A 13,628-nucleotide genomic window follows, 5' to 3' on the forward strand; every position below is an offset into this window, starting at 1 on the left:
TGAAGCGCATTATTTCTATTATTACATTGTAATATAAAATGAAATGGTTCAACTCACCATAATGCAAAATCAGTGGGAGCCCTGAGTGTGTTACTTTCCACGTCGACCTGCCTTCAGATGCAGCTTGTCACTTGCCAAGTCCCTGCCACAAGCTGCAGATTGTCACTTGCCACGTCACCTGCCACATGCTGCTGATTGTCACTTGCCACGTCACCTGCCACATGCTGCTGATTGTCAATTGCCATGTCACTTGCCACATGTTGCTGATTGTTACTTGCCATGTCACCTGCCACACATTGCGGATTACACTTGCCACGCCACCTGCCTAATGTTGCTGATTGTTACTTGCCATGTCACCGGCCACACATTGCGGATTACACTTGCCACGTCACCTGCCACATGTTGATTGTTACTTGCCACGTCACCTGCCACACATTGCGGATTACACTTGCCACGTCACCTGCCTAATGTTGCTGATTGTTACTTGCCATGTCACCTGCCACACATTGCGGATTACACTTGCCACGTCACCTGCCACATGTTGATTGTTACTTGCCACGTCACCTGCCACACATTGCGGATTACACTTGCCACGTCACCTGCCACATGTTGCTGATTGTTACTTGCCACATCACCAGCCACACATTGCAGATTACATTTGCCACGTCACCTGCCACATGTTGCTGATTGTTACTTGCCACGTCACCTGCCACATGTTGCTGATTGTCACATCACCTGCCACACATTGCTCATTGTCGTTGGCCTGCTAAGGTGCAGATTGTCAGAGTGAAGGCAGGCAGCAGAGAGATGATGTAATCTCTCTGCTGCCCACGGCTGTACAGTGAGGGAGGGACTGCAGTGATGCAGGGAGGGCGGTGAGAGATGATGTCATCTCTCTGCTCCCCGCCCGCCAGGTCACTGACTGGCCAGTCTCTCTGCTCACCTGGGGACCGGCCCGCCCCCTCACTCGATGTCTGCCCTGCACACCCACACACTCAGTTGGCGACCCCCCTCACTCGTCCGCCGACCTGCCCGCTCGTTAACCTGCACACTCAGCTGGCGAACCCCCCTCACTCGTCCACCGACCTGCCCGCTCAGGCTCTCTCTCACCTGGCCCGCCTGCTTGTTAACCCACACACTCGGCCTCCCGCCTGCTCACTCATCCGCTGACTGGTCTGCCAATCACAAATTTCTCGAAGGGGGCAATTGCCCCGTTGCCCCCCCTGGATCCGCCCCTGCCTTCAGAAGGCATTTGATACTATTTCCTGGCTTTAAATCTTTGCTATCATTAAAAAATGGGGTTTTGGCCCTAAATTTATGAAAACTCTGGAAGCATTTTACTCATGCTCGATGGCACAAGTTAGACTTCAGAGACATTACTCAGACTCCTTCCCGATTGAGAAAGGAATGAGGCAGGGTTGTCCTCTCTCCCCACTCATTTTCGCAATAGCGATAGAAACCCTTGCTATCGCCCTCAGACCTCACTCTGACATTCACAGAGTTTGCTGTGGACAGGAAGTCCATAAGTGCGCCCTCTTTGTAGATGATGTCCTTTTATTCATGAGTAAAAAACAGATAGTCATAGCTTATGGACTTTAACGGTACCAGAGAAGGACTGAACCACAGTAGATTCACATAAAAAGTATTTTATTACAAAACAATTACATATAAAAAAATATATATATATATATATATATATATATATATATATATATATATATATATATATATAGCAAATGCTCCTAAAAACATCATATGATTATTGGATAGGCTAGTATATATATTCCACATATTGTCCTTTTATTCATAACATCTACCCTCATTTCATCACCTAATATTCTACAATTATTACATCATTTTAGTCAGATTTCCAGCCTTCATGTCAATATGACTAAATCTGTGGCCCTCAATGTATCGACCCTCTCTAACTTAGTGGAACACCTAAAGAGCCACGTTCCCTTTTCCTGGAGTGCTTTCTCAATCCCTTATTTGGGCATCAACCTAGCCACCTCAATAGACCAACCCCTTTCCCCCTCTATTCAAAAAATTATCGGTCGACCTCTCACAGTGGTCCTTATTTGGACTTTCCTGGATGGGAAGAGCGAACGCAGTCAAAATGACCCTACTAGCGCAAATTTTATATTTTTTCCACTCTCTACCGATTCCAGTGATTAAACTGGAATATGCAGTTCAGTTTTGGACACCAGTTCTCAAAAAGGATATCGGGGAACTGGAGAAAGTGCAGAGAAGGGCAACCAAACTGATAAGAGGCATGGGGGAGCTCAGCTATGAGGAAAGATTAGAGGAACTGAATTTGTTCACTCTTGAGAAGAGGAGAATAAGGGGGGATATGATCAACATGTTTAAATATATAAGGGGTCCATATAGTGAACTTGGTGTTGAGTTATTCACTTTACGGTCAACACAGAGGACAAGGGGGCACTCTTTACGACTGGAGGAAAAGAGATTTTATCTTCAAATACGGAAAGGTTTCTTCACAGTAAGAGCTGTGAAAATGTGGAATAGACTCCCTCCAGAGGTGGTTCTGGCCAGCTCAGTAGATTGCTTTAAGAAAGGCCTGGATACTTTCCTAAATGTACATAATATAACTGGGTACTGACATTTATAGGTAAAGTTGATCCAGGGAAAATCCGATTGCCTCTCTGGGATCAGGAAGGAATTTTTTCCCCTGCTGTAGCAAATTGGAGCATGCTCTGCTGGGGTTTTTTGCCTTCCTCTGGATCAACTGTGGGTATAGTATTGGGTATATTGGATTGTACGTTTTTTTTTTTTTATGGTTGGACTGGATGGACTTGTGTCTTTTTTCAACCTGACTAACTATGTAACAACATTTGGCAAAATTGCAATCAGCTATAATTCGCTTTATCTGGGGCAAAACAGGACATCATTCCTCCAAACACATCTTTTATAGTTCAAGGGCGAGAGGGGAATTAAAACTACTCAATCTCTAGTGGTACTATCAGGCCGCACAGTTGGCTCAAATTTCTATTATTTACTACAGGGGGTGCAAATTCGACTGTGTAACAATGGAAAGACAAGCTGTCCCTCATTTCACTTTAGACTTCCTTGTATGGAGCGCCGCTAAATCACACCCCTTCTATTCTTTCCCCAACACTAGCCCACTCGGTATCTCTGTGACTCATTATACAAGTCTACCAAAGTTGCTTGAACTTGGCATCCGCTTGCTCATATCTTTCACAATTCCCACTTTCCCCCAGGGTAAGACATTAAAGTTTTTCAATGGTGGTTGAACAAAGGGTTATACTGAATTGATCACTACTTCAACTCAAATGGGCCCTCACACTTAGCCATTGCGTTAACAAATTAGAGATGCCCTCCTCCAAGAGATACCACTTCTTCCAAATCTTCAATTTCTTACATTCCATCTAGACTGATGAACCAAATCCTTTATCAATCACCCTGTATGAACAGTTGCATTCTAAGATCATGGACATGAGGGGAGAGATCTCCCTGATCTACTTGGCTTTAGCTGAGCCACTGGAGAAAACATTTTATATACAAAAAAAAAAAAAACTATTTTTTTTTTATATATATATATTGGGAAAGGGACCTCAAAATTGACTGGGACATAGACAATTGGCATTTCTGTTTCTCTAGATCATTTAAGGGGATTAAAAATGTCTCTTTGATTGAGGCCAACCTCAAGATTGTGTCCCAGTATTAGGGATGAGTTTTCTGTTCGGGTCGAACGTGAGTTTGACTCGAACATTGGCTGTTTGCCGTTCGTCGAAAACAGAACATTATGGGCCGTTCGTGCCAAATTCGAGCGGCGCGTAACGGCCCATAATGTACTGCGGGAGCATGCATTGTCACCATGACCTGCATGCTTTGGCAAATCCCAGCACCCTCAGCTAAGAGAGCCATAATTGGCCAAAGGCAGGGTGCCTTCTATGAGGCATTATGAGTCTTTTGAACTGTTCATTTATTTCCACAAGTCTTCGGAAAACGTGGAAAGAAAATGAAAACGTATTTTTTTTTACACAAAGTGGTCAATTTCTAGATGGAAAGAAAGATATTTCTAACAAAAATTACACCCCAAAATACATTCCGCTATTCGTCCTGAGTATGGCGATACCACATGTATGAGACTTTTACACAGCCTGGCCACATAGAGAGGCCCAACATGCAGGGAGCACATCAGGTGTTCTAGGAGCATAAATTACACATAAAATTTCCTAATGACCTATTACACTTTTGAAGGCCCTGGAGCACCAAGACAGTGGAATTACCCACAAAATGACCCCATTTTGTAAAGCAAACACCGCAAAGTATATTCTATGAGGCATAATTAGTCTTTTGAACGGTTCAAGTCTTCAGAAAACAAGGAAAGAAAATTAAAACCTATTTTTTTTTTTACACAAAGTTGTCAATTTATATGATATTTCTAACACACAGCATGTGCATAGCAAAAATTACCCCCCAAAATACATTCTGCTACTCCTCCTGAGTATGGCAATACCACATGTGTGAGACTTTTTTTTTTTAATTTTCAAAAGTTTTTATTTGGCAAGGTCAGACATTACATATATGAAGTAGTCTTTCACATACTTGTAAACATTTAGACAGTATTACTAGTAATAGAGTTACAGTACATATATCAGATCGTCATATATACGGAAGGCACATATGTGACAGTATAAAGTAATTTAAATAAGGGTGTTATCAGCACCACTTTACGGAACACATTGGTATTATTACAGGTTGCATATTGTGTATGTGCAAGTTGTGGGTTCTTGTATCCATTTGTCCCATATTTTACTGTATTTGTTTGGACAACCTCTGTGAATATAAAGGAATTTTTTATATTGAAGGGTTGTGTTTACTTCCCTTTTCCAATCTGCCAGATTGGGGGATTCGGGCCTCATCCATTTCCTTGGGATCAGTTTTCTAGCAGAGAATAGTGTTTCTTGAAGGAATATTTGCGTAAATTTATCCAATACATCAGGAAATATCCCTAAAAGACACTGTTTTGGGTCGAGGGTTAATGGAGACCCCATGTCATCATAAAGGAAGGTTACTATTTGTTACCAATATTCTTGTATTTTGGGGCAAGCCCATATAAGGTGGAAAAATGTGCCAGTTTCATTGCCACACATCGGGCATGTAGTGGGATGATTCTGTTTGTATCTCACAACCAGTCCAGTGGCACAACCTCTCTCTCCCATCGTGGTTTTAGAGTATATGCCAGTTTTGCAGATATTGGAGTGGAAAGCATATTGTAGAAACAAGAGATAAGCTTTTTTGGGTCAGTATTTTTAATGATAGCTATAATAGGATTGGGAGTGCGTTGTGGAATAGAATTGTTGAACTGCGTCTGAGTCGCATGTCTGACTTGAAGAAAGCGAAAGAACATATGGTTGGGGAGTGCGAACTCCCCTTTAAGTATGTCAAATGTCTTTAGCTTTCCATCTGTTATCAGGTGGTGTAAGTAGTATATGCCTCTCGTAGCCCACATCTCCGAGTTCTGAATGTTGTAAAATTCTTGCAGTTTGTTATTGTGCCAAAGTGGAGTGTAGTCATTGTGTGAAGGTATATCTAACTTCGTAGACACTAGGTCCCAAATTCTTCTATACTGATAGAGTAAGGATAGTCTATATTCTGTTTCCTGTGTGTTCCCTGTGCCCACTGATATTGCTGTTATTGGGTCACCTGTGTGTTGAGCCAACGGGGCATAAGAGGGCTAGGAAGCGTTCTTTATCAGTCTTATCAATGTGAAAGAGTTGGGACAATTGGGATGCAATGTAATAGTGATTAAGATCTGGTAACGCCGTTCCACCCATGTCAGTGGAGTTTTTTAGTGCTTGCCATGAAATTTTGTGTCTAGTTTTCCCCCATACAAAAGGTTTGAGTAGAGCTTTGTGGGATTTAAAGTATTTTAGGGGTAGGTATACTGGTGTATGCCAGAGAACATATAATATTTTGGGCAGCAGAACTATTTTTATCAGATTAATAGGGCCCCATACCCCTAGAGGTAGTTTGGTCCAAATTTGGATTTTTGTCTTAATTAGTGAACATAATGGTTCAATTTTCAAAGCAATGTAGTCAGCTGGGGTTTTAGATATGTATATACCTAGATATTTTATCATATCTACTCTCTCAAGTGGCAGTTGAGTGTGGGATTTGGAAGGTGGAAAGCTATCGACTGGTAGTATTTGAGATTTCCCCCAGTTAATTTTTAAACCAGAGAAGGTTCCAAAGTGTTCTATCAATTGGAGAGCTTTGTGTAGAGAGGGCCCAGAATCTGCCAGGTATAGCAGAGTATCGTCCGCATAAAGACTGATTTTTTCTGTTAGTGACCCAAGCGTTAGTCCTTTGATCTCAGGGTCTGCACGAACGGAAGGAGTTCTGAGGCTAAAGCATATAACAGTGGGGAAAGAGGGCAGCCCTATCTTGTGCCTCTACTGAGGTCAAACTCCTGAGACGGGCACCCATTCACCACCACCTTAGCCTTGGGTTGTTGGTACAGCAGTTGAACCCATCTAATACATTTTGGTCCAAAACCATATCCGTCCATGCATCGCCAAAGGTATTTCCACTCTACCGAGTCAAACGCCTTGGCTGTGTCTCTGTTGCTCTGACTCGGTCTCACAGTTTGTGCAGATCCTGCCTGATCAAAGAGATATCCACCTTCACTTCTTCTATTTGAGCTGTCAGTGAGGTACGACAGAACGTAATTGCTTCCAAAAGCTTGTCGGTATCTCCCGCCGGTCTCTCCTCCCCAGACTGTGTCGCGCCGCCATCTTCCTCTAGGTCCTCACCGGTTTGTCAGCGGTATTGTGCCAGTTTAGCTGCGGTAGATTTCTGGGATTTTTGCGGGGACATGTTGGCCAAAGTCCTGGGCAATAGGTAAGGTAGGTAAGGTGTACAAATTTCGTCCGTGGAGCTCAGGATGTTATGGATTGCAGGATCAATGTCTGGAGCTCCTCGAAAGGCATCCTACTCCATGTAGCGTCAGGCCACGCCCCTCACATGTGTGAGACTTTTACACAGCCTGGCCACATAGAGAGGTCCAACATTGAAGTAGTACCTTCAGGCATTCTAGGAGCATTAATTACACATCTCATTTCATTCCTACCTATCACACTTTTGAAGGTCCTGGAGCACCAGGACAGTGTAATTACTAACAAAATGACCCCATTTTGGAAAGCAAACACCCTAAGATATATTCTATGAGGCATGGACTGCAGATAGGTACTCGGGTACTCTGATGGGCTGCAGATAGGTACTCGGGTACTCTGATGGGCTGGAGACAGGTACTCAAGTAACTTGATGAGCTGAAGACAGGTACTCGGGTACTCTGATGGGCTGGTGACAGGTACTCGGGTACTCTGATGGGTTGGTGACAGGTACTAGGTCCTAGGTCAGGGAGGAGCCAGGTGTCGTCACATCCGGTCTCGGCCGAGACTGGAAGTACCTGTTCTACAGCCGTTTTATGAGATTTTTAATGTAAGTTACTACTTGTGTGTTTTGTATAAACTATTTTAATTACTACACAATGGAGCCATCCCTCTTCTTTACTATATGCCCTCACTCCATCTGCTAATCCTGGAAACTGAAGCCACCCTTCAAATATCCTGGGATTGCTGAGGTGATTGCTGGAGATCGATCAACTGTGGGGAATCTGTTTTCTACTGCCTATCCAAGCTCAACTTGACCTGTAGGGGTATTTTATAGAGGTGAGAGGCAGGGGGAAATGAGTGGCTCACTTTGGATGGTGATAGTGATTGGATGAAGTGGACACTGATCGTTTTTAATTGCACATGCACTTTTATATGTATATGAACTGTTATGTGAAGATCTGGGTGTTTTTCATTCCATTGGAGTTGGATCACATTGCTTCTTGGATATTGCACTTTATTTCTTCTCATGCACTATTAGATATTTGGACATTTATTGATATCTATGTTTATAGTTGCAGTATTTATTTGCACCTTATAGATATATTGCACTTTATATTATTGCTTTAGCACTTTATTATCAGCATTGTTCTTCATTGAAGATTTGCACTATACAGTGTTTATATTACTGCTACATTATATTTGTTAGCTTAGGATAGCCCTTCAGAGTCTGCCTACACATTTTTTTGCACTGTATTCCTATTTTTATTTTTCACCATATTGAAGATTTGGCACATTTTGTTATAACACATTTTTGGTAGATGTTGATACTGTGTGTGTTTTTCCTTGTATGTTAGCGCCACATACTTATTTATTTTCAGTGCATGTGACTGGCTATTATTGGACACAGCCGGTGACAGGTCATATGACGTCCACCGGGGATGGGAGAGTGTTCCTGCCAGCATCATTTTACTATGGCCTGGTATGGAACTGGTTAAAGTGTTACTAAACCCTTGTTGGTTTTTTTTTTTTTTTTTTACAATAAAATAACAAACATGTTATACTTACCTGCTCTGTGCAATGGTTTTGCAATTGTGTTCGCCGGGCACCCGCGATTGCTTGTGACAGAGCGAGAACCAGGATCTGTGTGTGTAAACACACAAATCCCAGTTCTCTCAGGGGAAAGGAGACAGATTGTGTGTTCATACCAAGTATGAACACCAATCTCTCTCCTCTCCTAGTCAGTCCCATCTCCTCCACAGTTAGAACACACCTAGGGAACACAGTTAACCCCTTGATCACCCCCTAGTGTTAACCCTTTCCCTGCCAGTGACATTTATACAGTAATCAGTGCATTTTTATAGCACTGATCACTGTATAATTGTCAATTGTCCCAAAAATGTGTCAAAAGTGTCCAATTTGTCCGCCGCAATATTGCAGTCCCAATAAAAATCGCAGGTCACCGCCATTACTAGTAAAAAAAAAATAATAATAAAATGCCATAAATCTATCCCCTATTTTGTAGACGCTATAACTTTTGCGCAAAACAATCAATATACGCTTATTGCGATTTTTTTTTTTACCAAATATATGTAGAAGAATACATATCGGCCTAAACTGAGGAAAAAAATGTGTTTTTTGAAAAAAAATTAGGGATATTTATTATAGCAAAAAGTAAAAGATATTGTTTTTTTTTTACGAAAGGCAAATCCACTTTGCACTACAAGTGAAAACTACAAGTGCAAAGTGCACTTGAAATTGCACTGAAAGTGCACTTGGAAGTGCAGTCACTGTAAATCTGAGGGGTAGATCTGAAATGAGGGGAAGCTCTGTTGATTTTATCATCCAATCATGTGCAAGCTAAAATGTAGTTTTTTTACTTTCCTTGCATGTCCCCCTCGGATCTACAGCAACTGCACTTCCAAGTGCACTTTCAGTGCAATTTCAAGTGCACTTTCAGTGCAATTTCAAGTGCACTTTGCAGTTGTAGTTTGCACTTGTAGTGCAAAGTGGATTTGCCTTTCGTAAATAACCATCACTGTGTTTTTTCAAAATTGTCACTCTTCTTTTGTTTATAGCACAAAAAATAAAAAAATGCAGAGGTTATCAAATACCACTAAAAGAAAGCTCTATTTGTAGGAAAAAAAGGACGTCAATGTTGTTTGGGTACAGCATAGCACGACAGCGCAATTGTCAGTTAAAGCGACGCAGTGCCGTATCGCAAAAAATGGCCTGGTCATTGAGCAGCTAAATCTTCCAGGGCTGAAGTGGTTAAAGACTGCTTTGAAATGTTGCAGATTTGTAAACAAATATTTTCTAGCATAATTCTTATTATTTATATATGATCCTTATTTTATAAAAAATAAATAAATACAGCATATGACTAAGAAAGTTTGCAAAGGATGCGGGCCTTTTCAGTAAGAAAGCTCATCATAGCTTGTATAATGCAAGCTCTATGGGGGTTATTTACTAAAGGAAACTCCATTTTGCACTGCAAGTAAAGTCACTGTAGATCCGAGGGGGACATGCAAGGAAAATAAAAAACAGCATTTTAGCTTGCACGTGATTGGATGATAAAATCAGCAGAGCTTCCACTCATTTCAGATTTACCCCTTAGATTTAGAGCGACTGCACTTCCAAGTGCACTTTCAGTGCAAAGTGGATTTGCCTTTCGTAAATAACCCCCTATGTGTAGATGAGTCAGTCAGATGGATTAGTTTGACTTGGCTTTGTTCACATGGGCATATGCTTAAGTATACCAGGGTGAATGTGGCCTTACAGTGAACCTGTAAGATCATATATATGGCGGTTGTCATTTCTTACTTGCAAGGTGAACCTGAACTTAAGTCTTAAGATGTAGGCAACAATAGATGAAGCAACAATATGCAACTAATGGGTTTTGTTTTAAATCACCTCGGAGCTTCTCGCCCCAAAGGAATTTCCTGGATTGTAAAATGGTCATCTTCATTCAACCCACTTACTGTATGGCCAGGCTATCATGGATCTGCTCTTTGGGGTGGTGTCCTCATGCAGTCTAAGCTTGGAGGTTTACTGCACCGAAAGGCACTTACATGTCATTATGGGGTTGGATTACTAAAACTGGAGAGTGCAAAATCTGGTGCAGCTCTACATAGAAACCAATCAACTTCCAGTTTTTATTTGTCAAAGCTTAACTGAACAAGCTGAAGTTAGAAGCTGATTGGCTACCATGCACAGCTGAACCAGATATTGCACTCCCCAATTTTAGTAAATCAACCCCTATGTGTGCACAGTTTAGTTCAGGAGAAAGAATGAAAGAATTGTGGTAATGGCACTGCTCTGTGATAAAATGGTTTTGGTGCTTGATAGTGATAATAGTAGATCAAATGTATGATATAATAACTAATCAAGTGCCAAGTGCTATCCATCTATGGTGTTTATATAAGTGACATGTGCAAAGCAGAAATAAAATAAATTAAATAAGAAAGTAAATGTATAAATTAATCAATCAATCGATCAGTTCTTGTACAGTAGATAAAATAAACAGTCTAAGAAATGAATCAAAATAAATAATCTCAGAGGTATAAACCAATGAAGATAATCACTAATCAATAGAAATAAACACAAATCATCACAGTGTGTCTGCAAAAAGTAATAAGGGGGTATATTGAATGTCATAGTTAATATTCAGAAAGCTTGAGGAAACTCCACAGACCTGGATAAACAGTCCATTGAAAAAATGTAAGACAAAGAGAAATTTCTTCACTGACAGACAAAGGAGGTGACTTGTGCCTCTTAATCCTCTCCATGCACGATATAAATATTTTAAAGTGCAGGTGCTTCACTCTTGTGCTCTTTTCTAAATAATGCGCTTAAGCAGAGGAGAAGAAGTAGGACTTGTAACATCACTGGACTGGCTGAACAACCCTTAAGAAAAAAGCATGTATATATTTAGAAAATGTGTAGGAGAGGTATGAGGCGTATTTACTAAGCTGGAATTCAGCTTTAAATACACAAACAGTCACTTGCATTCACTGTACACAATATATTTTCCTAATGGGTTTCCCCTCAAGTGAGAGAACATAGCTGGAGCTCCCAGCCATGAGAATTACATAACAGAGATAATTGTTTTAAAAATGACGGTATTCACAGCAAATTAATTGGTATTTCAAAATATAACTATGAAGGAAACTTTACTGACAAAAGAAAATTAGTGAGCTAACCAAAAAAAGTCATATGTACTTTTAATACCCAGAAATAGGTTTGCTCTACAGCAAAAAAGGAAAGAAATTGGCGGCACCACGGGCGTGGAAAAATAGTAATTTATTGAAGTTTCATTAACGTCAGGAACACGATATGCACACACTGCTCGTATGAAGACACATGAGCAGTGTGTGCATGTCGCATTTCTGATTTTAATGAAACTTCAATAAATGGCTATTTTTCTACACCCTTGGTGCCGCCACTTTCCTTCCTTTTTTGCTGTACATATCCTGGTTGCGGACCAAGACTGGCACCCGGCACTTTGTCACGGCAAGGGGAGATCTCAGATTTGACTTGGAGCGGTGCAATCTTTTGTGTTATACCTTGTCAAGTTTGCTTTAAAGCCCAGCATCAGCCCAAAATTATTATTTGGTTTTGGACAGAGCAGGGAAGGGTTAAAATCCTTCAATTCAGGTCAGTAGGTGATCTCTCTACTGAGAGCACATGCAAAAATCAAAACATATTGGGAAGGGTTAGAACTGATAACTTTTTTTTTTTTATTGCATTCTGTGCTTCCCTGTCTGGAAAGAAAAGGTGGTGACAAAAAATAACAATTTGAACTCCTGTCTGCTCTAGCCAAACAAATGGCTGGGGTTACACTGTTTTCAGTACTGCTATCTTGACTCTAACATGGCTAGCTAGTAGTGAGTCACTGACCTGGAACAAGCATGCCAAATTAATCTTTAGACATTTCATGTATTATGCTTTTCCATGTGTGATTCAGTAATGGAGCCATTATTACAATGACAACCATAGACAATACATCTTTAATGTCAATGGCAGCTCCCATGTTTCTGTGCACACAGGTTTAGTTTAAGGACTAGTAACCAGTGGCTTTTACAAAGCCATGGGCAGATACATACTGTATAGTTTTCTTTCTCTTACATGTCTATGGCAATAAAGTTCATAGAAAGACCATAAATAGTGGATGTTTGTCACTGAAAATGTTGTAGTTTGAAAGTAAATAGGGTTACAATAAATAGCCAGTTAAGAATTAGAGTTTTCCTTTAATAACAGCTAAACGTCAAGTCTTTTTTCTGCTATTAACAACTAATTATGATGATGATATATGAACACCAGGCTTCTGCTATGGCATAATAAAATCAGAAATACATTTAATGTGTTTTAACACATCTGGCAAAAAGAAACGGCAGATCAGTCAACAACAAGTGGTGTCACTAATTCTGAGTTACAATAGCAGACGTGTCTCATAAATCAAGGCTGGAAGTGGCTAATGAAATTATACAATTTTCGACCATAAACTGACTCATAAACCAGCTCTGCTGGAAACGTGTAGTCATTCTAAATAGAGTTTTTTTTTTTAAATACAGTATGGTTTGTTTTTACATAATGGCTACTGTCCTTTTGTGTTTTAATATACCAAACATATCTAACACTTTTCCATGCTTTGTCAAGCCATGTTAACCACTTCGATACCAGGCACTTTTACCCTCTTCCTGCCCAGGCCAATTTTCAGCTTTCAGCGCTGTCAAAATTGGAATGACAACGACACGGTCATGCAACACTGTGCTCAAACTAAATTTTTATCATTTTTTTAATCATAACTAATGATTTTTTTGGTGGTATTTACTCACCACTGTTTTTTTTTATATTTTGCTAAATAAACAAACAAACAAAAGACTAAAAATTTAGAAAAAAATAAACACCTTTTTCTTTGTTTCTGTTATAACATTTTGCAAATGAATAATTGTTCTTCATAAATTTAGCCCAAAATGTATTCTGCTACATTTCTTTGGTGAAAATAACCCAAATTAGCGTATATTATTTAGTCTCTAGGAAAATTATAGAGTCCACAAACTATGGTATATATCTGAAAATGTATCAATCCTGATGATCTCAATCCCCAAATGACCCCTTTTTGGAAAGTAGACAGCTCAGGGTATTTAGTAAAAGGCATGTCTGTTTTTTTTATAGCTGTAATTTTTTGCCATCATTTTTTTGGAAAATTAATAAATAAAAAAAAAATATATATATATATATATATAT

Source organism: Aquarana catesbeiana, linkage group LG04 (assembly GCF_042186555.1).
Source record: "Aquarana catesbeiana isolate 2022-GZ linkage group LG04, ASM4218655v1, whole genome shotgun sequence".
Classification (NCBI taxonomy): domain Eukaryota; kingdom Metazoa; phylum Chordata; class Amphibia; order Anura; family Ranidae; genus Aquarana; species Aquarana catesbeiana.